Genomic DNA, 25279 nt, shown 5'->3' on the forward strand with positions numbered 1-25279 from the left:
TAGAAAGAAACAAACCAAAAGACAGTCGCTAACCCTTACTCCCTAATGGGAAAACAGTCCAAGAAAATGGCAGTTCACCCCTACAGATTTAATACTATTTACAAAATATACAATTTATAAACAAAACCACGGCACAAAACCTAACAATTCAAAAATGCTAAATAAGGTTTGGAAACCAAGAACAGCAAACAGGTGCTGCTGCCAGAAAGAGCCTCGCTAGCTGTTGGGAACTGTACTTTTAAAACTCCAGGAAGTGTAGGATGGACCAATCAGCTTCTTGTACTGCCCCTCAATCCGGCCAATCAGGCAGGGCACCTATAAGAACAACAAAATAAAAACAACACATATGGCCAGGACCGTAACATGGTCTACTAGTAATGAAGCACGATGGTTGACAAACCAATAATGTAGCAAAACAGCAATGAAAGAACAAAATTTGATGAAAATATAGAACAATTTCTATGAATAAATAGGCAGTAACACCAGCTTGTGCTGCCCGTAAACCCAATCAAAAAAGCTTACAGCACCTGGAATTCCCAGGCGGTCTTCCTACCAAGTACTAACAAGGCCCGGCCCTATTTTCTGCCGAGATCGGACGAGATCGGGCGCTTAGAGAGCGGTGTGGCCGTAAGCTGCATTTGACATCATCAACAGCTCTTAAAAACGCTGGAGAAGCAGAATGCATGACACTTGCTAAGAAGAAAATAAATGTGGCAAAGTACTATAACTGTACTGGTCTGTTACGCCCCTGTCTAGGGGGTCAGGGTGCAACATACAAAGATAAATTAGCATGTTCCCTCTCCGATCCCCAAACCAAAATCCAGGATCGAGATGTTCCAACAGAATGATATTTATTTTAAACAAAAGAAAGTGTCAAACAAAACATGACACTACAACTCAGGGCGAACCAAGGCCAACATAATAAACAAAATAAGCCATTTCCCACAGAAAGTGCTAGCTAGCCTGATAGAAATAAACAAACCAAAAGACAGTCGCTAACCCTAACTCCCTATTGTGAAAACAAGAGAAAACAATCAAAAGAAAATGGCAGTTCACCCCTACAGATCTAATACTATTTACAAAATATACAATTTATAAACAAAACCACGGCACAAAACCTAACAATTCAAAAATGCTAAATAAGGTTTGGAAACCAAGAACAGCAAACAGGTGCTGCTGCCAGAAAGAGCCTCGCTAGCTGTTGGGAACCGTACTTTTAAAACTCCAGGAAGTGTAGGATGGACCAATCAGCCCCCTGTACTGCCCCCCAATCCGGCCAATCAGGCAGGGCACCTATAAGAACAACAAAATAAAAACAACACATATGGCCAGGACCGTAACATGGTCTTTTAGTAATGAAGCACGATGGTTGACAAACCAATAAAGTAGCAAAACAGCAATGAAAGAACAAAATTTGATGAAAATATAGAACAATTTCTATGAATAAATAGGCAGTAACACCAGCTTGTGCTGCCCGTAAACCCAAGCAAAAAAGCTTACACCACCTGGTATTCCCAGGCGGTCTTCTTACCAAGTACTAACCAGGCCTGGCCCAATTTGGCTGACAAGATCGGACGAGATCGGGCACTTAGAGAGCGGTGTGGCCGTAAGCTGCATTTGACTTCATCAACAGCTCTTAAAAACGCTAGAGAAGCAGAATGCATGACACTTGCTAAGAAGAAGATAAATGTGTCAAAGTACAAAGTACTATAACTGTACTGGTCTGTTACGCCCCTGTCTAGGGGGTCAGGGTGCAACATACAAAGATAAATTAGCATTTTCCCTCTCCGATCCCCAAACCAAAATCCAGGATCGAGATGTTCCAACAGAATGATATTTATTTTAAACGAAAGAAAGTGTCAAACAAAACATGACACTACAACTCAGGGCGAACCAAGGCCAACATAATAAACAAAATGAGCCATTTCCCACAGAAAGTGCTAGCTAGCCTGATAGAAATAAACAAACCAAAAGAAAATCGATAACCCTAACTCCCTAATGTGAAAACAGTCCAAGGAAAATGGCAGTTCACCCCTACAGATTTAATACTATTTACAAAATATACAATTTATAAACAAAACCACGGCACAAAACCTAACAATTCAAAAATGCTAAATAAGGTTTGGAAACCAAGAACAGCAAACAGGTGCTGATGCTAGAAAGAGCCTCGCTAGCTGTTGGGAACCGTACTTTTAAAACTCCAGCAAGTGTAGGATGGACCAATCAGCTTCCTGTACTGCCCCCCAATCCGGCCAATCAGGCAGGGCACCTATAAGAACAAGAAAATGAAAACAACACATATGGCCAGGACCGTAACATGGTCTACTAGTAATGAAGCACGATGGTTGACAAACCAATAATGTAGCAAAACAGCAATGAAAGAACAAAATTTGATGAAAATATAGAACAATTTCTATGAATAAATAGGCAGTAACACCAGCTTGTGCTGCCCGTAAACCCAATCAAAAAAGCTTACAGCACCTGGAATTCCCAGGCGGTCTTCCTACCAAGTACTAACAAGGCCCGGCCCTATTTTCTGCCGAGATCGGACGAGATCGGGCGCTTAGAGAGCGGTGTGGCCGTAAGCTGCATTTGACATCATCAACAGCTCTTAAAAACGCTGGAGAAGCAGAATGCATGACACTTGCTAAGAAGAAAATAAATGTGGCAAAGTACTATAACTGTACTGGTCTGTTACGCCCCTGTCTAGGGGGTCAGGGTGCAACATACAAAGATAAATTAGCATGTTCCCTCTCCGATCCCCAAACCAAAATCCAGGATCGAGATATTCCAACAGAATGATATTTATTTTAAACAAAAGAAAGTGTCAAACAAAACATGACACTACAACTCAGGGCGAACCAAGGCCAACATAATAAACAAAATAAGCCATTTCCCACAGAAAGTGCTAGCTAGCCTGATAGAAATAAACAAACCAAAAGACAGTCGCTAACCCTAACTCCCTAATGTGAAAACAGTCCAAAGAAAATGGCAGTTCACCCCTACAGATTTAATACTATTTACAAAATATACAATTTATAAACAAAACCACGGCACAAAACCTAACAATTCAAAAATGCTAAATAAGGTTTGGAAACCAAGAACAGCAAACAGGTGCTGATGCCAGAAAGAGCCTCGCTAGCTGTTGGGAACCGTACTTTTAAAACTCCAGGAAGTGTAGGATGGACCAATCAGCTTCCTGTACTTCCCCCAAATCTGGCCAATCAGGCAGGGCACCTATAAGAACAACAAAATAAAAACAACACATATGGCCAGGACCGTAACATGGTCTACTAGTAATGAAGCACGATGGTTGACAAACCAATAAAGTAGCAAAACAGCAATGAAAGAACAAAATTTGATGAAAATATAGAACAATTTCTATGAATAAATAGGCAGTAACACCAGCTTGTGCTGCCCGTAAACCCAAGCAAAAAAGCTTACAGCACCTGGTATTCCCAGGCGGTCTTCCTACCAAGTACTAACCAGGCCCAGCTCTATTTGGCTGCCGAGATCGGACGAGATCGGGCGCTTAGAGAGCGGTGTGGCCGTAAGCTGCATTTGACATCATCAACAGCTCTTAAAAACGCTGGAGAAGCAGAATGCATGACACTTGCTAAGAAGAAGATAAATGTGGCAAAGTACAAAGTACTATAACTGTACTGGTCTGTTACGCCCCTGTCTAGGGGGTCAGGGTGCAACATACAAAGATAAATTAGCATGTTCCCTCTCCGATCCCCAAACCAAAATCCAGGATCGAGATGTTCCAACAGAATGATATTTATTTTAAACGAAAGAAAGTGTCAAACAAAACATGACACTACAACTCAGGGCGAACCAAGGCCAACATAACAAACAAAATAAGCCATTTCCCACAGAAAGTGCTAGCTAGCCTGATAGAAATAAACAAACCAAAAGACAGTCGCTAACCCTAACTCCCTAATGTGAAAACAGTCCAAAGAAAATGGCAGTTCACCCCTACAGATTTAATACTATTTACAAAATATACAATTTATAAACAAAACCACGGCACAAAACCTAACAATTCAAAAATGCTAAATAAGGTTTGGAAACCAAGAACAGCAAACAGGTGCTGATGCCAGAAAGAGCCTCGCTAGCTGTTGGGAACCGTACTTTTAAAACTCCAGGAAGTGTAGGATGGACCAATCAGCTTCCTGTACTGCCCCCCAATCCGGCCAATCAGGCAGGGCACCTATAAGAACAAGAAAATAAAAACAACACATATGGCCAGGACCGTAACATGGTCTACTAGTAATGAAGCACGATGGTTGGCAAACCAATAAAGTAGCAAAACAGCAATGAAAGAACAAAATTTGATGAAAATATAGAACAATTTCTATGAATAAATAGGCAGTAACACCAGCTTGTGCTGCCCGTAAACCCAAGCAAAAAAGCTTACAGCACCTGGTATTCCCAGGCGGTCTTCCTACCAAGTACTAACCAGGCCCGGCCCTATTTGGCTGCCGAGATCCGACGAGATCGGGCGCTTAGAGAGCGGTGTGGCCGTAAGCTGCATTTGACATCATCAACAGCTCTTAAAAACGCTGGAGAAGCAGAATGCATGACACTTGCTAAGAAGAAGATAAATGTGGCAAAGTACAAAGTACTATGACTCTACTGGTCTGTTACGCCCTTGTCTAGGGGGTCAGGGTGCAACATACAAAGATAAATTAGCATGTTCCCTCTCCGATCCCCAAACCAAAATCCAGGATCGAGATGTTCCAACAGAATGATATTTATTTTAAACGAAAGAAAGTGTCAAACAAAACATGACACTACAACTCAGGGCGAACCAAGGCCAACATAATAAACAAAATAAGCCATTTCCCACAGAAAATGCTAGAAATAAACAAACCAAAAGACAGTCGCTAACCCTAACTCCCTAATGTGAAAACAAGAGAAAACAATCAAAAGAAAATGGCTGTTCACCCCTACAGATTTAATACTATTTACAAAATATACAATTTATAAACAAAACCACGGCACAAAACCTAACAATTCAAAAATGCTAAATAAGATTTGGAAACCAAGAACAGCAAACAGGTGCTGCTGCCAGAAAGAGCCTCGCTAGCTGTTGGGAACCGTACTTTTAAAACTCCAGGAAGTGTAGGATGGACCAATCAGCTTCCTGTACTTCCCCCCAATCCGGCCAATCAGGCAGGGCACCTATAAGAACAAGAAAATAAAAACAACACATATGGCCAGGACCGTAACATGGTCTACTAGTAATGAAGCACGATGGTTGGCAAACCAATAAAGTAGCAAAACAGCAATGAAAGAACAAAATTTGATGAAAATATAGAACAATTTCTATGAATAAATAGGCAGTAACACCAGCTTGTGCTGCCCGTAAACCCAAGCAAAAAAGCTTACAGCACCTGGTATTCCCAGGCGGTCTTCCTACCAAGTACTAACCAGGCCCGGCTCTATTTGGCTGCCGAGATCGGGCGAGATCGCGCGCTTAGAGAGCGGTGTGGCCGTAAGCTGCATTTGACATCATCAACAGCTCTTAAAAACGCTGGAGAAGCAGAATGCATGACACTTGCTAAGAAGAAGATAAATGTGGCAAAGTACAAAGTACTATAACTGTACTGGTCTGTTACGCCCCTGTCTAGGGGCTCAGGGTGCAACATACAAAGATAAACTAGCATGTTCCCTCTCCGATCCCCAAACCAAAATCCAGGATCGAGATGTTCCAACAGAATGATATTTATTTTAAACGAAAGAAAGTGTCAAACAAAACATGACACTACAACTCAGGGCGAACCAAGGCCAACATAATAAACAAAATAAGCCATTTCCCACAGAAAATGCTAGCTAGCCTGATAGAAATAAACAAACCAAAAGACAGTCGCTAACCCTAACTCCCTAATGTGAAAACAAGAGAAAACAATCAAAAGAAAATGGCTGTTCACCCCAACAGATTTAATACTATTTACAAAATACACAATTTATAAACAAAACCACGGCACAAAACCTAACAATTCAAAAATGCTAAATAAGGTTTGGAAACCAAGAACAGCAAACAGGTGCTGATGCCAGAAAGAGCCTCGCTAGCTGTTGGGAACCGTACTTTTAAAACTCCAGGAAGTGTAGGATGGACCAATCAGCTTCCTGTACTTCCGCCAAATCCGGCCAATCAGGCAGGGCACCTATAAGAACAAGAAAATAAAAACAACACATATGGCCAGGACCGTAACATGGTCTACTAGTGATGAAGCACGATGGTTGACAAACCAATAAAGTAGCAAAACAGCAATGAAAGAACAAAATTTGATGAAAATATAGAACAATTTCTATGAATAAATAGGCAGTAACACCAGCTTGAGCTGCCCGTAAACCCAAGCAAAAAAGCTTACAGCACCTGGTATTCCCAGGCGGTCTTCCTACCAAGTACTAACCAGGCCCGGCTCTATTTGGCTGCCGAGATCGGGCGAGATCGGGCGCTTAGAGAGCGGTGTGGCCGTAAGCTGCATTTGACATCATCAACAGCTCTTAAAAACGCTGGAGAAGCAGAATGCATGACACTTGCTAAGAAGAAGATAAATGTGGCAAAGTACAAAGTACTATAACTGTACTGGTCTGTTACGCCCCTGTCTAGTGGCTCAGGGTGCAACATACAAAGATAAATTAGCATGTTCCCTCTCCGATCCCCAAACCAAAATCCAGGATCGAGATGTTCCAACAGAATAATATTTATTTTAAACGAAAGAAAGTGTCAAACAAAACATGACACTACAACTCAGGGCGAACCAAGGCCAACATAATAAACAAAATAAGCCATTTCCCACAGAAAGTGCTAGCTAGCCTGATAGAAAGAAACAAACCAAAAGACAGTCGCTAACCCTAACTCCCTAATGTGAAAACAAGAGAAAACAATCAAAAGAAAAATGGCAGTCCACCCCTACAGATTTAATACTATTTACAAAATATACAATTTAAAAACAAAACCACGGCACAAAACCTAACAATTCAAAAATGCTAAATAAGGTTTAGAAACCAAGAACAGCAAACAGGTGCTGATGCCAGAAAGAGCCTCGCTAGCTGTTGGGAACCGTACTTTTAAAACTCCAGCAAGTGTAGGATGGACCAATCAGCTTCCTGTACTGCCCCCCAATCCGGCCAATCAGGCAGGGCACCTATAAGAACAAGAAAATAAAAACAACACATATGGCCAGGACCGTAACATGGTCTACTAGTAATGAAGCACGATGGTTGGCAAACCAATAAAGTAGCAAAACAGCAATGAAAGAACAAAATTTGATGAAAATATAGAACAATTTCTATGAATAAATAGGCAGTAACACCAGCTTGTGCTGCCCGTAAACCCAAGCAAAAAAGCTTACAGCACCTGGTATTCCCAGGCGGTCTTCCTACCAAGTACTAACCAGGCCCGGCTCTATTTGGCTGCCGAGATCGGACGAGATCGGGCGCTTAGAGAGCGGTGTGGCCGTAAGCTGCATTTGACATCATCAACAGATCTTAAAAACGCTAGAGAAGCAGAATGCATGACACTTGCTAAGAAGAAGATAAATGTGGCAAAGTACAAAGTACTATAACTGTACTGGTCTGTTACGCCCCTGTCTAGGGGGTCAGGGTGAAACATACAAAGATAAATTTGCATGTTCCCTCTCCGATCCTCAAACCAAAATCCAGGATTGAGATGTTCCAACAGAATGATATTTATTTTAAACGAAAGAAAGTGTCAAACAAAACATGACACTACAACTCAGGGCGAACCAAGGCCAACATAATAAACAAAATAAGCCATTTCCCACAGAAAATGCTAGAAATAAACAAACCAAAAGACAGTCGCTAACCCTAACTTCCCAATGTGAAAACAAGAGAAAACAATCAAAAGAAAATGGCTGTTCACCCCTACAGATTTAATACTATTTACAAAATATACAATTTATAAACAAAACCACGGCACAAAACCTAACAATTCAAAAATGCTAAATAAGATTTGGAAACCAAGAACAGCAAACAGGTGCTGCTGCCAGAAAGAGCCTCGCTAGCTGTTGGGAACCGTACTTTTAAAACTCCAGGAAGTGTAGGATGGACCAATCAGCTTCCTGTACTTCCCCCCAATCCGGCCAATCAGGCAGGGCACCTATAAGAACAAGAAAATAAAAACAACACATATGGCCAGGACCGTAACATGGTCTACTAGTAATGAAGCACGATGGTTGGCAAACCAATAAAGTAGCAAAACAGCAATGAAAGAACAAAATTTGATGAAAATATAGAACAATTTCTATGAATAAATAGGCAGTAACACCAGCTTGTGCTGCCCGTAAACCCAAGCAAAAAAGCTTACAGCACCTGGTATTCCCAGGCGGTCTTCCTACCAAGTACTAACCAGGCCCGGCTCTATTTGGCTGCCGAGATCGGGCGAGATCGCGCGCTTAGAGAGCGGTGTGGCCGTAAGCTGCATTTGACATCATCAACAGCTCTTAAAAACGCTGGAGAAGCAGAATGCATGACACTTGCTAAGAAGAAGATAAATGTGGCAAAGTACAAAGTACTATAACTGTACTGGTCTGTTACGCCCCTGTCTAGGGGCTCAGGGTGCAACATACAAAGATAAACTAGCATGTTCCCTCTCCGATCCCCAAACCAAAATCCAGGATCGAGATGTTCCAACAGAATGATATTTATTTTAAACGAAAGAAAGTGTCAAACAAAACATGACACTACAACTCAGGGCGAACCAAGGCCAACATAATAAACAAAATAAGCCATTTCCCACAGAAAATGCTAGCTAGCCTGATAGAAATAAACAAACCAAAAGACAGTCGCTAACCCTAACTCCCTAATGTGAAAACAAGAGAAAACAATCAAAAGAAAATGGCTGTTCACCCCAACAGATTTAATACTATTTACAAAATACACAATTTATAAACAAAACCACGGCACAAAACCTAACAATTCAAAAATGCTAAATAAGGTTTGGAAACCAAGAACAGCAAACAGGTGCTGATGCCAGAAAGAGCCTCGCTAGCTGTTGGGAACCGTACTTTTAAAACTCCAGGAAGTGTAGGATGGACCAATCAGCTTCCTGTACTTCCCCCAAATCCGGCCAATCAGGCAGGGCACCTATAAGAACAAGAAAATAAAAACAACACATATGGCCAGGACCGTAACATGGTCTACTAGTGATGAAGCACGATGGTTGACAAACCAATAAAGTAGCAAAACAGCAATGAAAGAACAAAATTTGATGAAAATATAGAACAATTTCTATGAATAAATAGGCAGTAACACCAGCTTGAGCTGCCCGTAAACCCAAGCAAAAAAGCTTACAGCACCTGGTATTCCCAGGCGGTCTTCCTACCAAGTACTAACCAGGCCCGGCTCTATTTGGCTGCCGAGATCGGGCGAGATCGGGCGCTTAGAGAGCGGTGTGGCCGTAAGCTGCATTTGACATCATCAACAGCTCTTAAAAACGCTGGAGAAGCAGAATGCATGACACTTGCTAAGAAGAAGATAAATGTGGCAAAGTACAAAGTACTATAACTGTACTGGTCTGTTACGCCCCTGTCTAGTGGCTCAGGGTGCAACATACAAAGATAAATTAGCATGTTCCCTCTCCGATCCCCAAACCAAAATCCAGGATCGAGATGTTCCAACAGAATAATATTTATTTTAAACGAAAGAAAGTGTCAAACAAAACATGACACTACAACTCAGGGCGAACCAAGGCCAACATAATAAACAAAATAAGCCATTTCCCACAGAAAGTGCTAGCTAGCCTGATAGAAAGAAACAAACCAAAAGACAGTCGCTAACCCTAACTCCCTAATGTGAAAACAAGAGAAAACAATCAAAAGAAAAATGGCAGTCCACCCCTACAGATTTAATACTATTTACAAAATATACAATTTAAAAACAAAACCACGGCACAAAACCTAACAATTCAAAAATGCTAAATAAGGTTTAGAAACCAAGAACAGCAAACAGGTGCTGATGCCAGAAAGAGCCTCGCTAGCTGTTGGGAACCGTACTTTTAAAACTCCAGCAAGTGTAGGATGGACCAATCAGCTTCCTGTACTACCCCTCAATCCGGCCAATCAGGCAGGGCACCTATAAGAACAAGAAAATAAAAACAACACATATGGCCAGGACCGTAACATGGTCTACTAGTAATGAAGCACGATGGTTGACAAACCAATAAAGTAGCAAAACAGTAATGAAAGAACAAAATTTGATGAAAATATAGAACAATTTCTATGAATAAATAGGCAGTAACACCAGCTTGTGCTGCCCGTAAACCCAAGCAAAAAAGCTTACAGCACCTGGTATTCCCACGCGGTCTTCCTACCAAGTACTAACCAGGCCCGGCTCTATTTGGCTGCCGAGATCGGACGAGATCGGGCGCTTAGAGAGCGGTGTGGCCGTAAGCTGCATTTGACATCATCAACAGCTCTTAAAAACGTTGGAGAAGCAGAATGCATGAAACTTGCTAAGACGAAGATAAATGTGGCAAAGTACAAAGTACTATAACTGTACTGGTCTTTTACGCCCCTGTCCAGGGGGTCAGGGTGCAACATACAAAGATAAATTAGCATGTTCCCTCTCCGATCCCCAAACCAAAATCCAGGATCGAGATGTTCCAACAGAATGATATTTATTTTAAACGAAAGAAAGTGTCAAACAAAACATGACACTACAACTCAGGGCGAACCAAGGCCAACATAATAAACAAAATAAGCCATTTCCCACAGAAATTGCTAGCTAGCCTGATAGAAATAAACAAACCAAAACACAGTCGCTAACCCTAACTCCCTAATGTGAAAAAAAGAGAAAACAATCAAAAGAAAATGGCTGTTCACCCCTACAGATTTAATACTATTTACAAAATATACAATTTATAAACAAAACCACGGCACAAAACCTAACAATTCAAAAATGCTAAATAAGGTTTGGAAACCAAGAACAGCAAACAGGTGCTGATGCCAGAAAGAGCCTCGCTAGCTGTTGGAAACCGTACTTTTAAAACTCCAGGAAGTGTAGGATGGACCAATCAGCTTCCTGTACTGCCCCTCAATCCGGCCAATCAGGCAGGGCACCTATAAGAACGACAAAATAAAAACAACACATATGGCCAGGACCGTAACATGGTCTACTAGTAATGAAGCACGATGGTTGACAAACCAATAAAGTAGCAAAACAACAATGAAAGAACAAAATTTGATGAAAATATACAACAATTTCTATGAATAAATAGGCAGTAACACAAGTTTGTGCTACCCGTAAACCCAAGTAAAAAAGTTTACAGCACCTGGTATTCCCAGGCGGTCTTCCTACCAAGTACTAACCAGGCCCGGCTCTATTTGGCTGCTGAGATCGGGCGCTTAGAGAGCGGTGTGGCCGTAAGCTGCATTTGACTTCATCAACAGCTTTTAAAAACGCTAGAGAAGCAGAATGCATGACACTTGCTAAGAAGAAGATAAATGTGTCAAAGTACAAAGTACTATAACTGTACTGGTCTGTTACGCCCCTGTCTAGGGGGTCAGGGTGCAACATACAAAGATAAATTAGCATTTTCCCTCTCCGATCCCCAAACCAAAATCCAGGATCGAGATGTTCCAACAGAATGATATTTATTTTAAACGAAAGAAAGTGTCAAACAAAACATGACACTACAACTCAGGGCGAACCAAGGCCAACATAATAAACAAAATGAGCCATTTCCCACAGAAAGTGCTAGCTAGCCTGATAGAAATAAACAAACCAAAAGAAAATCGATAACCCTAACTCCCTAATGTGAAAACAGTCCAAGGAAAATGGCAGTTCACCCCTACAGATTTAATACTATTTACAAAATATACAATTTATAAACAAAACCACGGCACAAAACCTAACAATTCAAAAATGCTAAATAAGGTTTGGAAACCAAGAACAGCAAACAGGTGCTGATGCTAGAAAGAGCCTCGCTAGCTGTTGGGAACCGTACTTTTAAAACTCCAGCAAGTGTAGGATGGACCAATCAGCTTCCTGTACTGCCCCCCAATCCGGCCAATCAGGCAGGGCACCTATAAGAACAAGAAAATGAAAACAACACATATGGCCAGGACCGTAACATGGTCTATTAGTAATGAAGCACGATGGTTGACAAACCAATAAAGTAGCAAAACAGCAATGAAAGAACAAAATTTGATGAAAATATAGAACAATTTCTATGAATAAATAGGCAGTAACACCAGCTTGTGCTGCCCGTAAACCCAAGCAAAAAAGCTTACAGCACCTGGTATTCCCAGGCGGTCTTCCTACCAAGTACTAACCAGGCCCGGCTCTATTTGGCTGCCGAGATCGGGCGAGATCGGGCGCTTAGAGAGCGGTGTGGCCGTAAGCTGCATTTGACATCATCAACAGCTCTTAAAAACGCTGGAGAAGCAGAATGCATGACACTTGCTAAGAAGAAGATAAATGTGGCAAAGTACAAAGTACTATAACTGTACTGGTCTGTTACGCCCCTGTCTAGGGGCTCAGGGTGCAACATACAAAGATAAATTAGCATGTTCCCTCTCCGATCCCCAAACCAAAATCCAGGATCGAGATGTTCCAACAGAATGATATTTATTTTAAACGAAAGAAAGTGTCAAACAAAACATGACACTACAACTCAGGGCGAACCAAGGCCAACATAATAAACAAAATAAGCCATTTCCCACAGAAAGTGCTAGCTAGCCTGATAGAAATAAACAAACCAAAAGACAGTCGCTAACCCTAACTCCCTAATGTGAAAACAAGAGAAAACAATCAAAAGAAAATGGCAGTCCACCCCTACAGATTTAATACTATTTACAAAATACACAATTTATAAACAAAACCACGGCACAAAACCTAACAATTCAAAAATGCTAAATAAGGTTTGGAAACCAAGAACAGCAAACAGGTGCTGATGCCAGAAAGAGCCTCGCTAGCTGTTGGGAACCGTACTTTTAAAACTCCAGCAAGTGTAGGATGGACCAATCAGCTTCCTGTACTGCCCCCCAATCCGGCCAATCAGGCAGGGCACCTATAAGAACAAGAAAATAAAAACAACACATATGGCCAGGACCGTAACATGGTCTACTAGTAATGAAGCACGATGGTTGGCAAACCAATAAAGTAGCAAAACAGCAATGAAAGAACAAAATTTGATGAAAATATAGAACAATTTCTATGAATAAATAGGCAGTAACACCAGCTTGTGCTGCCCGTAAACCCAAGCAAAAAAGCTTACAGCACCTGGTATTCCCAGGCAGTCTTCCTACCAAGTACTAACCAGGCCCGGCTCTATTTGGCTGCCGAGATCGGACGAGATCGGGCGCTTAGAGAGCGGTGTGGCCGTAAGCTGCATTTGACATCATCAACAGATCTTAAAAACGCTAGAGAAGCAGAATGCATGACACTTGCTAAGAAGAAGATAAATGTGGCAAAGTACAAAGTACTATAACTGTACTGGTCTGTTACGCCCCTGTCTAGGGGGTCAGGGTGAAACATACAAAGATAAATTTGCACGTTCCCTCTCCGATCCTCAAACCAAAATCCAGGATTGAGATGTTCCAACAGAATGATATTTATTTTAAACGAAAGAAAGTGTCAAACAAAACATGACACTACAACTCAGGGCGAACCAAGGCCAACATAATAAACAAAATAAGCCATTTCCCACAGAAAATGCTAGAAATAAACAAACCAAAAGACAGTCGCTAACCCTAACTCCCTAATGTGAAAACAAGAGAAAACAATCAAAAGAAAATGGCTGTTCACCCCTACAGATTTAATACTATTTACAAAATATACAATTTATAAACAAAACCACGGCACAAAACCTAACAATTCAAAAATGCTAAATAAGATTTGGAAACCAAGAACAGCAAACAGGTGCTGCTGCCAGAAAGAGCCTCGCTAGCTGTTGGGAACCGTACTTTTAAAACTCCAGGAAGTGTAGGATGGACCAATCAGCTTCCTGTACTTCCCCCCAATCCGGCCAATCAGGCAGGGCACCTATAAGAACAAGAAAATAAAAACAACACATATGGCCAGGACCGTAACATGGTCTACTAGTAATGAAGCACGATGGTTGGCAAACCAATAAAGTAGCAAAACAGCAATGAAAGAACAAAATTTGATGAAAATATAGAACAATTTCTATGAATAAATAGGCAGTAACACCAGCTTGTGCTGCCCGTAAACCCAAGCAAAAAAGCTTACAGCACCTGGTATTCCCAGGCGGTCTTCCTACCAAGTACTAACCAGGCCCGGCTCTATTTGGCTGCCGAGATCGGGCGAGATCGCGCGCTTAGAGAGCGGTGTGGCCGTAAGCTGCATTTGACATCATCAACAGCTCTTAAAAACGCTGGAGAAGCAGAATGCATGACACTTGCTAAGAAGAAGATAAATGTGGCAAAGTACAAAGTACTATAACTGTACTGGTCTGTTACGCCCCTGTCTAGGGGCTCAGGGTGCAACATACAAAGATAAACTAGCATGTTCCCTCTCCGATCCCCAAACCAAAATCCAGGATCGAGATGTTCCAACAGAATGATATTTATTTTAAACGAAAGAAAGTGTCAAACAAAACATGACACTACAACTCAGGGCGAACCAAGGCCAACATAATAAACAAAATAAGCCATTTCCCACAGAAAATGCTAGCTAGCCTGATAGAAATAAACAAACCAAAAGACAGTCGCTAACCCTAACTCCCTAATGTGAAAACAAGAGAAAACAATCAAAAGAAAATGGCTGTTCACCCCAACAGATTTAATACTATTTACAAAATACACAATTTATAAACAAAACCACGGCACAAAACCTAACAATTCAAAAATGCTAAATAAGGTTTGGAAACCAAGAACAGCAAACAGGTGCTGATGCCAGAAAGAGCCTCGCTAGCTGTTGGGAACCGTACTTTTAAAACTCCAGGAAGTGTAGGATGGACCAATCAGCTTCCTGTACTTCCCCCAAATCCGGCCAATCAGGCAGGGCACCTATAAGAACAAGAAAATAAAAACAACACATATGGCCAGGACCGTAACATGGTCTACTAGTGATGAAGCACGATGGTTGACAAACCAATAAAGTAGCAAAACAGCAATGAAAGAACAAAATTTGATGAAAATATAGAACAATTTCTATGAATAAATAGGCAGTAACACCAGCTTGAGCTGCCCGTAAACCCAAGCAAAAAAGCTTACAGCACCTGGTATTCCCAGGCGGTCTTCCTACCAAGTACTAACCAGGCCCGGCTCTATTTGGCTGCCGAGATCGGGCGAGATCGGGCGCTTAGAGAGCGGTGTGGCCGTAAGCTGCATTTGACATCATCAACAGCTCTTAAAAACGCTGGAGAAGCAGAATGCATGACACTTGCTAAGAAGAAGATAAATGTGGCAAAGTACAAAGTACTATAACTGTACTGGTCTGTTACGCCCCTGTCTAGTGGCTCAGGGTGCAACATACAAAGATAAATTAGCATGTTCCCTCTCCGATCCCCAAACCAAAATCCAGGATCGAGATGTTCCAACAGAATAATATTTATTTTAAACGAAAGAAAGTGTCAAACAAAACATGACACTACAACTCAGGGCGAACCAAGGCCAACATAATAAACAAAATAAGCCATTTCCCACAGAAAGTGCTAGCTAGCCTGATAGAAAGAAACAAACCAAAAGACAGTCGCTAACCCTAACTCCCTAATGTGAAAACAAGAGAAAACAATCAAAAGAAAAATGGCAGTCCACCCCTACAGATTTAATACTATTTACAAAATATACAATTTAAAAACAAAACCACGGCACAAAACCTAACAATTCAAAAATGCTAAATAAGGTTTAGAAACCAAGAACAGCAAACAGGTGCTGATGCCAGAAAGAGCCTCGCTAGCTGTTGGGAACCGTACTTTTAAAACTCCAGCAAGTGTAGGATGGACCAATCAGCTTCCTGTACTACCCCTCAATCCGGCCAATCAGGCAGGGCACCTATAAGAACAAGAAAATAAAAACAACACATATGGCCAGGACCGTAACATGGTCTACTAGTAATGAAGCACGATGGTTGACAAACCAATAAAGTAGCAAAACAGTAATGAAAGAACAAAATTTGATGAAAATATAGAACAATTTCTATGAATAAATAGGCAGTAACACCAGCTTGTGCTGCCCGTAAACCCAAGCAAAAAAGCTTACAGCACCTGGTATTCCCACGCGGTCTTCCTACCAAGTACTAACCAGGCCCGGCTCTATTTGGCTGCCGAGATCGGACGAGATCGGGCGCTTAGAGAGCGGTGTGGCCGTAAGCTGCATTTGACATCATCAACAGCTCTTAAAAACGTTGGAGAAGCAGAATGCATGAAACTTGCTAAGAAGAAAATAAATGTGGCAAAGTACTATAACTGTACTGGTCTGTTACGCCCCTGTCTAGGGGGTCAGGGTGCAACATACAAAGATAAATTAGCATGTTCCCTCTCCGATCCCCAAACCAAAATCCAGGATCGAGATGTTCCAACAGAATGATATTTATTTTAAACAAAAGAAAGTGTCAAACAAAACATGACACTACAACTCAGGGCGAACCAAGGCCAACATAATAAACAAAATAAGCCATTTCCCACAGAAAGTGCTAGCTAGCCTGATAGAAATAAACAAACCAAAAGACAGTCGCTAACCCTAACTCCCTAATGTGAAAACAGTCCAAAGAAAATGGCAGTTCACCCCTACAGATTTAATACTATTTACAAAATATACAATTTATAAACAAAACCACGGCACAAAACCTAACAATTCAAAAATGCTAAATAAGGTTTGGAAACCAAGAACAGCAAACAGGTGCTGATGCCAGAAAGAGCCTCGCTAGCTGTTGGGAACCGTACTTTTAAAACTCCAGGAAGTGTAGGATGGACCAATCAGCTTCCTGTACTTCCCCCAAATCTGGCCAATCAGGCAGGGCACCTATAAGAACAACAAAATAAAAACAACACATATGGCCAGGACCGTAACATGGTCTACTAGTAATGAAGCACGATGGTTGACAAACCAATAAAGTAGCAAAACAGCAATGAAAGAACAAAATTTGATGAAAATATAGAACAATTTCTATGAATAAATAGGCAGTAACACCAGCTTGTGCTGCCCGTAAACCCAAGCAAAAAAGCTTACAGCACCTGGTATTCCCAGGCGGTCTTCCTACCAAGTACTAACCAGGCCCAGCTCTATTTGGCTGCCGAGATCGGACGAGATCGGGCGCTTAGAGAGCGGTGTGGCCGTAAGCTGCATTTGACATCATCAACAGCTCTTAAAAACGCTGGAGAAGCAGAATGCATGACACTTGCTAAGAAGAAGATAAATGTGGCAAAGTACAAAGTACTATAACTGTACTGGTCTGTTACGCCCCTGTCTAGGGGGTCAGGGTGCAACATACAAAGATAAATTAGCATGTTCCCTCTCCGATCCCCAAACCAAAATCCAGGATCGAGATGTTCCAACAGAATGATATTTATTTTAAACGAAATAAAGTGTCAAACAAAACATGACACTACAACTCAGGGCGAACCAAGGCCAACATAACAAACATAATAAGCCATTTCCCACAGAAAGTGCTAGCTAGCCTGATAGAAATAAACAATCCAAAAGACAGTCGCTAACCCTAACTCCCTATTGTGAAAACAAGAGAAAACAATCAAAAGAAAATGGCAGTTCACCCCTACAGATCTAATACTATTTACAAAATATACAATTTATAAACAAAACCACGGCACAAAACCTAACAATTCAAAAATGCTAAATAAGGTTTGGAAACCAAGAACAGCAAACAGGTGCTGCTGCCAGAAAGAGCCTCGCTAGCTGTTGGGAACCGTACTTTTAAAACTCCAGGAAGTGTAGGATGGACCAATCAGCTTCCTGTACTGCCCCCCAATCCGGCCAATCAGGCAGGGCACCTATAAGAACAACAAAATAAAAACAACACATATGGCCAGGACCGTAACATGGTCTACTAGTAATGAAGCACGATGGTTGACAAACCAATAAAGTAGCAAAACAGCAATGAAAGAACAAAATTTGATGAAAATATAGAACAATTTCTATGAATAAATAGGCAGTAACACCAGCTTGTGCTGCCCGTAAACCCAAGCAAAAAAGCTTACAGCACCTGGTATTCCCAGGCGGTCTTCCTACCAAGTACTAACCAGGCCCGGCTCTATTTGGCTGCCGAGATCGGACGAGATCGGGCGCTTAGAGAGCGGTGTGGCCGTAAGCTGCATTTGACATCATCAACAGCTCTTAAAAACGCTGGAGAAGCAGAATGCATGACGCTAAGAAGAAGATAAATGTGGCAAAGTACAAAGTACTATGACTCTACTGGTCTGTTACGCCCTTGTCTAGGGGGTCAGGGTGCAACATACAAAGATAAATTAGCATGTTCCCTCTCCGATCCCCAAACCAAAATCCAGGATCGAGATGTTCCAACAGAATGATATTTATTTTAAACGAAAGAAAGTGTCAAACAAAACATGACACTACAACTCAGGGCGAACCAAGGCCAACATAATAAACAAAATAAGCCATTTCCCACAGAAAGTGCTAGCTAGCCTGATAGAAATAAACAATCCAAAAGACAGTCGCTAACCCTAACTCCCTATTGTGAAAACAAGAGAAAACAATCAAAAGAAAATGGCAGTTCACCCCTACAGATCTAATACTATTTACAAAATATACAATTTATAAACAAAACCACGGCACAAAACCTAACAATTCAAAAATGCTAAATAAGGTTTGGAAACCAAGAACAGCAAACAGGTGCTGCTGCCAGAAAGAGCCTCGCTAGCTGTTGGGAACCGTACTTTTAAAACTCCAGGAAGTGTAGGATGGACCAATCAGCTTCCTGTACTGCCCCCCAATCCGGCCAATCAGGCAGGGCACCTATAAGAACAAGAAAATAAAAACAACACATATGGCCAGGACCGTAACATGGTCTACTAGTAATGAAGCACGATGGTTGACAAACCAATAAAGTAGCAAAACAGCAATGAAAGAACAAAATTTGATGAAAATATAGAACAATTTCTATGAATAAATAGGCAGTAACACCAGCTTGTGCTGCCCGTAAACCCAAGCAAAAAAGCTTACAGCACCTGGTATTCCCAGGCGGTCTTCCTACCAAGTACTAACCAGGCCGGGCTCTATTTGGCTGCCGAGATCGGACGAGATCGGGCGCTTAGAGAGCGGTGTGGCCGTAAGCTGCATTTGACATCATCAACAGCTCTTAAAAACGCTGGAGAAGCAGAATGCATGACACTTGCTAAGAAGAAGATAAATGTGGCAAAGTACAAAGTACTATAACTGTACTGGTCTGTTACGCCCCTGTCTAGGGGTTCAGGGTGCAACATACAAAGATAAATTAGCATGTTCCCTCTCTGATCCCCAAACCAAAATCCAGGATCGAGATGTTCCAACAGAATGATATTTATTTTAAACGAAAGAAAGTGTCAAACAAAACATGACACTACAACTCAGGGCGAACCAAGGCCAACATAATAAACAAAATAAGCCATTTCCCACAGAAAGTGCTAGCTAGCCTGATAGAAATAAACAAACCAAAAGACAGTCGCTAACCCTAACTCCCTAATGTGAAAACAAGAGAAAACAATCAAAAGAAAATGGCAGTCCACCCCTACAGATTTAATACTATTTACAAAATACACAATTTATAAACAAAACCACGGCACAAAACCTAACAATTCAAAAATGCTAAATAAGGTTTGGAAACCAAGAACAGCAAACAGGTGCTGATGCCAGAAAGAGCCTCGCTAGCTGTTGGGAACCGTACTTTTAAAACTCCAGCAAGTGTAGGATGGACCAATCAGCTTCCTGTACTGCCCCCCAATCCGGCCAATCAGGCAGGGCACCTATAAGAACAAGAAAATAAAAACAACACATATGGCCAGGACCGTAACATGGTCTACTAGTAATGAAGCACGATGGTTGGCAAACCAATAAAGTAGCAAAACAGCAATGAAAGAACAAAATTTGATGAAAATATAGAACAATTTCTATGAATAAATAGGCAGTAACACCAGCTTGTGCTGCCCGTAAACCCAAGCAAAAAAGCTTACAGCACCTGGTATTCCCAGGCGGTCTTCCTACCAAGTACTAACCAGGCCCGGCTCTATTTGGCTGCCGAGATCGGACGAGATCGGGCGCTTAGAGAGCGGTGTGGCCGTAAGCTGCATTTGACATCATCAACAGCTCTTAAAAACGCTAGAGAAGCAGAATGCATGACACTTGCTAAGAAGAAGATAAATGTGGCAAAGTACAAAGTACTATAACTGTACTGGTCTGTTACGCCCCTGTCTAGGGGGTCAGGGTGAAACATACAAAGATAAATTTGCACGTTCCCTCTCCGATCCTCAAACCAAAATCCAGGATTGAGATGTTCCAACAGAATGATATTTATTTTAAACGAAAGAAAGTGTCAAACAAAACATGACACTACAACTCAGGGCGAACCAAGGCCAACATAATAAACAAAATAAGCCATTTCCCACAGAAAGTGCTAGCTAGCCTGATAGAAATAAACAAACCAAAAGATAGTCGCTAACCCTAACTCCCTAATGTGAAAACAAGAGAAAACAATCAAAAGAAAATGGCAGTTCACCCCTACAGATTTAATACTATTTACAAAATATACAATTTATAAACAAAACCACGGCACAAAACCTAACAATTCAAAAATGCTAAATAAGATTTGGAAACCAAGAACTGCAAACAGGTGCTGCTGCCAGAAAGAGCCTCGCTAGCTGTTGGGAACCGTACTTTTAAAACTCCAGCAAGTGTAGGATGGACCAATCAGCTTCCTGTACTTCCCCCAAATCCGGCCAATCAGGCAGGGCACCTATAAGAACAAGAAAATAAAAACAACACATATGGCCAGGACCGTAACATGGTCTACTAGTAATGAAGCACGATGGTTGACAAACCAATAAAGTAGCAAAACAGCAATGAAAGAGCAAAATTTGATGAAAATATAGAACAATTTCTATGAATAAATAGGCAGTAACACCAGCTTGAGCTGCCCGTAAACCCAAGCAAAAAAGCTTACAGCACCTGGTATTCCCAGGCGGTCTTCCTACCAAGTACTAACCAGGCCCGGCTCTATTTGGCTGCCGAGATCGGGCGAGATCGGGCGCTTAGAGAGCGGTGTGGCCGTAAGCTGCATTTGACATCATCAACAGCTCTTAAAAACGCTGGAGAAGCAGAATGCATGACACTTGCTAAGAAGAAGATAAATGTGGCAAAGTACAAAGTACTATAACTGTACTGGTCTGTTACGCCCCTGTCTAGGGGCTCAGGGTGCAACATACAAAGATAAATTAGCATGTTCCCTCTCCGATCCCCAAACCAAAATCCAGGATCGAGATGTTCCAACAGAATGATATTTATTTTAAACGAAAGAAAGTGTCAAACAAAACATGACACTACAACTCAGGGCGAACCAAGGCCAACATAATAAACAAAATAAGCCATTTCCCACAGAAAATGCTAGCTAGCCTGATAGAAATAAACAAACCAAAAGACAGTCGCTAACCCTAACTCCCTAATGTGAAAACAAGAGAAAACAATCAAAAGAAAATGGCTGTTCACCCCAACAGATTTAATACTATTTACAAAATACACAATTTATAAACAAAACCACGGCACAAAACCTAACAATTCAAAAATGCTAAATAAGGTTTGGAAACCAAGAACAGCAAACAGGTGCTGATGCCAGAAAGAGCCTCGCTAGCTGTTGGGAACCGTACTTTTAAAACTCCAGGAAGTGTAGGATGGACCAATCAGCTTCCTGTACTTCCCCCAAATCCGGCCAATCAGGCAGGGCACCTATAAGAACAAGAAAATAAAAACAACACATATGGCCAGGACCGTAACATGGTCTACTAGTGATGAAGCACGATGGTTGACAAACAAATAAAGTAGCACGACAGCAATGAAAGAACAAAATTTGATGAAAATATAGAACAATTTCTATGAATAAATAGGCAGTAACACCAGCTTGAGCTGCCCGTAAACCCAAGCAAAAAAGCTTACAGCACCTGGTATTCCCAGGCGGTCTTCCTACCAAGTACTAACCAGGCCCGGCTCTATTTGGCTGCCGAGATCGGGCGAGATCGGGCGCTTAGAGAGCGGTGTGGCCGTAAGCTGCATTTGACATCATCAACAGCTCTTAAAAACGCTGGAGAAGCAGAATGCATGACACTTGCTAAGAAGAAGATAAATGTGGCAAAGTACAAAGTACTATAACTGTACTGGTCTGTTACGCCCCTGTCTAGTGGCTCAGGGTGCAACATACAAAGATAAATTAGCATGTTCCCTCTCCGATCCCCAAACCAAAATCCAGGATCGAGATGTTCCAACAGAATAATATTTATTTTAAACGAAAGAAAGTGTCAAACAAAACATGACACTACAACTCAGGGCGAACCAAGGCCAACATAATAAACAAAATAAGCCATTTCCCACAGAAAGTGCTAGCTAGCCTGATAGAAAGAAACAAACCAAAAGACAGTCGCTAACCCTTACTCCCTAATGGGAAAACAGTCCAAGAAAATGGCAGTTCACCCCTACAGATTTAATACGAATTACAAAATATACAATTTATAAACAAAACCACGGCACAAAACCTAACAATTCAAAAATGCTAAATAAGGTTTGGAAACCAAGAACAGCAAACAGGTGCTGCTGCCAGAAAGAGCCTCGCTAGCTGTTGGGAACCGTACTTTTAAAACTCCAGGAAGTGTAGGATGGACCAATCAGCTTCTTGTACTGCCCCTCAATCCGGCCAATCAGGCAGGGCACCTATAAGAACAACAAAATAAAAACAACACATATGGCCAGGACCGTAACATGGTCTACTAGTAATGAAGCACGATGGTTGACAAACCAATAATGTAGCAAAACAGCAATGAAAGAACAAAATTTGATGAAAATATAGAACAATTTCTATGAATAAATAGGCAGTAACACCAGCTTGTGCTGCCCGTAAACCCAATCAAAAAAGCTTACAGCACCTGGAATTCCCAGGCGGTCTTCCTACCAAGTACTAACAAGGCCCGGCCCTATTTTCTGCCGAGATCGGACGAGATCGGGCGCTTAGAGAGCGGTGTGGCCGTAAGCTGCATTTGACATCATCAACAGCTCTTAAAAACGCTGGAGAAGCAGAATGCATGACACTTGCTAAGAAGAAAATAAATGTGGCAAAGTACTATAACTGTACTGGTCTGTTACGCCCCTGTCTAGGGGGTCAGGGTGCAACATACAAAGATAAATTAGCATGTTCCCTCTCCGATCCCCAAACCAAAATCCAGGATCGAGATGTTCCAACAGAATGATATTTATTTTAAACAAAAGAAAGTGTCAAACAAAACATGACACTACAACTCAGGGCGAACCAAGGCCAACATAATAAACAAAATAAGCCATTTCCCACAGAAAGTGCTAGCTAGCCTGATAGAAATAAACAAACCAAAAGACAGTCGCTAACCCTAACTCCCTAATGTGAAAACAGTCCAAAGAAAATGGCAGTTCACCCCTACAGATTTAATACTATTTACAAAATATACAATTTATAAACAAAACCACGGCACAAAACCTAACAATTCAAAAATGCTAAATAAGGTTTGGAAACCAAGAACAGCAAACAGGTGCTGATGCCAGAAAGAGCCTCGCTAGCTGTTGGGAACCGTACTTTTAAAACTCCAGGAAGTGTAGGATGGACCAATCAGCTTCCTGTACTTCCCCCAAATCTGGCCAATCAGGCAGGGCACCTATAAGAACAACAAAATAAAAACAACACATATGGCCAGGACCGTAACATGGTCTACTAGTAATGAAGCACGATGGTTGACAAACCAATAAAGTAGCAAAACAGCAATGAAAGAACAAAATTTGATGAAAATATAGAACAATTTCTATGAATAAATAGGCAGTAACACCAGCTTGTGCTGCCCGTAAACCCAAGCAAAAAAGCTTACAGCACCTGGTATTCCCAGGCGGTCTTCCTACCAAGTACTAACCAGGCCCAGCTCTATTTGGCTGCCGAGATCGGACGAGATCGGGCGCTTAGAGAGCGGTGTGGCCGTAAGCTGCATTTGACATCATCAACAGCTCTTAAAAACGCTGGAGAAGCAGAATGCATGACACTTGCTAAGAAGAAGATAAATGTGGCAAAGTACAAAGTACTATAACTGTACTGGTCTGTTACGCCCCTGTCTAGGGGGTCAGGGTGCAACATACAAAGATAAATTAGCATGTTCCCTCTCCGATCCCCAAACCAAAATCCAGGATCGAGATGTTCCAACAGAATGATATTTATTTTAAACGAAAGAAAGTGTCAAACAAAACATGACACTACAACTCAGGGCGAACCAAGGCCAACATAACAAACAAAATAAGCCATTTCCCACAGAAAGTGCTAGCTAGCCTGATAGAAATAAACAAACCAAAAGACAGTCGCTAACCCTAACTCCCTAATGTGAAAACAGTCCAAAGAAAATGGCAGTTCACCCCTACAGATTTAATACTATTTACAAAATATACAATTTATAAACAAAACCACGGCACAAAACCTAACAATTCAAAAATGCTAAATAAGGTTTGGAAACCAAGAACAGCAAACAGGTGCTGATGCCAGAAAGAGCCTCGCTAGCTGTTGGGAACCGTACTTTTAAAACTCCAGGAAGTGTAGGATGGACCAATCAGCTTCCTGTACTGCCCCCCAATCCGGCCAATCAGGCAGGGCACCTGTAAGAACAAGAAAATAAAAACAACACATATGGCCAGGACCGTAACATGGTCTACTAGTAATGAAGCACGATGGTTGGCAAACCAATAAAGTAGCAAAACAGCAATGAAAGAACAAAATTTGATGAAAATATAGAACAATTTCTATGAATAAATAGGCAGTAACACCAGCTTGTGCTGCCCGTAAACCCAAGCAAAAAAGCTTACAGCACCTGGTATTCCCAGGCGGTCTTCCTACCAAGTACTAACCAGGCCCGGCCCTATTTGGCTGCCGAGATCCGACGAGATCGGGCGCTTAGAGAGCGGTGTGGCCGTAAGCTGCATTTGACATCATCAACAGCTCTTAAAAACGCTGGAGAAGCAGAATGCATGACACTTGCTAAGAAGAAGATAAATGTGGCAAAGTACAAAGTACTATGACTCTACTGGTCTGTTACGCCCTTGTCCAGGGGGTCAGGGTGCAACATACAAAG

General features: G+C 41.6%; 24 pseudogenes; all 24 read right to left on the reverse strand.

Annotated features, from left to right (window-relative positions):
• Nucleotides 1-515: 515 nt before the first annotated feature.
• On the reverse strand, nucleotides 516-633 carry LOC137117461 (5S ribosomal RNA; annotated as a pseudogene).
• A 1836-nt stretch (nucleotides 634-2469) lies between these two features.
• LOC137117462 (5S ribosomal RNA) lies at nucleotides 2470-2587 on the reverse strand (annotated as a pseudogene).
• Nucleotides 2588-3437: 850 nt separating this feature from the next.
• LOC137117178 (5S ribosomal RNA) lies at nucleotides 3438-3556 on the reverse strand (annotated as a pseudogene).
• An 857-nt stretch (nucleotides 3557-4413) lies between these two features.
• Nucleotides 4414-4532, reverse strand: LOC137117270 (5S ribosomal RNA; annotated as a pseudogene).
• Nucleotides 4533-5387: 855 nt separating this feature from the next.
• On the reverse strand, nucleotides 5388-5506 carry LOC137117404 (5S ribosomal RNA; annotated as a pseudogene).
• An 867-nt stretch (nucleotides 5507-6373) lies between these two features.
• Nucleotides 6374-6492, reverse strand: LOC137117299 (5S ribosomal RNA; annotated as a pseudogene).
• An 868-nt stretch (nucleotides 6493-7360) lies between these two features.
• On the reverse strand, nucleotides 7361-7479 carry LOC137117189 (5S ribosomal RNA; annotated as a pseudogene).
• An 855-nt stretch (nucleotides 7480-8334) lies between these two features.
• Nucleotides 8335-8453, reverse strand: LOC137117405 (5S ribosomal RNA; annotated as a pseudogene).
• An 867-nt stretch (nucleotides 8454-9320) lies between these two features.
• LOC137117301 (5S ribosomal RNA) lies at nucleotides 9321-9439 on the reverse strand (annotated as a pseudogene).
• Nucleotides 9440-10307: 868 nt separating this feature from the next.
• On the reverse strand, nucleotides 10308-10426 carry LOC137117212 (5S ribosomal RNA; annotated as a pseudogene).
• Nucleotides 10427-12259: 1833 nt separating this feature from the next.
• Nucleotides 12260-12378, reverse strand: LOC137117302 (5S ribosomal RNA; annotated as a pseudogene).
• Nucleotides 12379-13245: 867 nt separating this feature from the next.
• Nucleotides 13246-13364, reverse strand: LOC137117268 (5S ribosomal RNA; annotated as a pseudogene).
• An 855-nt stretch (nucleotides 13365-14219) lies between these two features.
• On the reverse strand, nucleotides 14220-14338 carry LOC137117406 (5S ribosomal RNA; annotated as a pseudogene).
• An 867-nt stretch (nucleotides 14339-15205) lies between these two features.
• LOC137117303 (5S ribosomal RNA) lies at nucleotides 15206-15324 on the reverse strand (annotated as a pseudogene).
• An 868-nt stretch (nucleotides 15325-16192) lies between these two features.
• On the reverse strand, nucleotides 16193-16311 carry LOC137117213 (5S ribosomal RNA; annotated as a pseudogene).
• Nucleotides 16312-17161: 850 nt separating this feature from the next.
• LOC137117190 (5S ribosomal RNA) lies at nucleotides 17162-17280 on the reverse strand (annotated as a pseudogene).
• An 867-nt stretch (nucleotides 17281-18147) lies between these two features.
• Nucleotides 18148-18266, reverse strand: LOC137117191 (5S ribosomal RNA; annotated as a pseudogene).
• An 863-nt stretch (nucleotides 18267-19129) lies between these two features.
• Nucleotides 19130-19248, reverse strand: LOC137117376 (5S ribosomal RNA; annotated as a pseudogene).
• An 867-nt stretch (nucleotides 19249-20115) lies between these two features.
• Nucleotides 20116-20234, reverse strand: LOC137117193 (5S ribosomal RNA; annotated as a pseudogene).
• Nucleotides 20235-21101: 867 nt separating this feature from the next.
• LOC137117304 (5S ribosomal RNA) lies at nucleotides 21102-21220 on the reverse strand (annotated as a pseudogene).
• An 867-nt stretch (nucleotides 21221-22087) lies between these two features.
• Nucleotides 22088-22206, reverse strand: LOC137117305 (5S ribosomal RNA; annotated as a pseudogene).
• Nucleotides 22207-23062: 856 nt separating this feature from the next.
• Nucleotides 23063-23180, reverse strand: LOC137117463 (5S ribosomal RNA; annotated as a pseudogene).
• Nucleotides 23181-24030: 850 nt separating this feature from the next.
• On the reverse strand, nucleotides 24031-24149 carry LOC137117202 (5S ribosomal RNA; annotated as a pseudogene).
• Nucleotides 24150-25006: 857 nt separating this feature from the next.
• Nucleotides 25007-25125, reverse strand: LOC137117272 (5S ribosomal RNA; annotated as a pseudogene).
• Between the last annotated feature and the right edge of the window lie 154 nt (nucleotides 25126-25279).

Source organism: Channa argus, unplaced genomic scaffold (genome assembly GCF_033026475.1).
Source record: "Channa argus isolate prfri unplaced genomic scaffold, Channa argus male v1.0 Contig034, whole genome shotgun sequence".
Taxonomy (NCBI): Eukaryota; Metazoa; Chordata; class Actinopteri; order Anabantiformes; family Channidae; genus Channa; species Channa argus.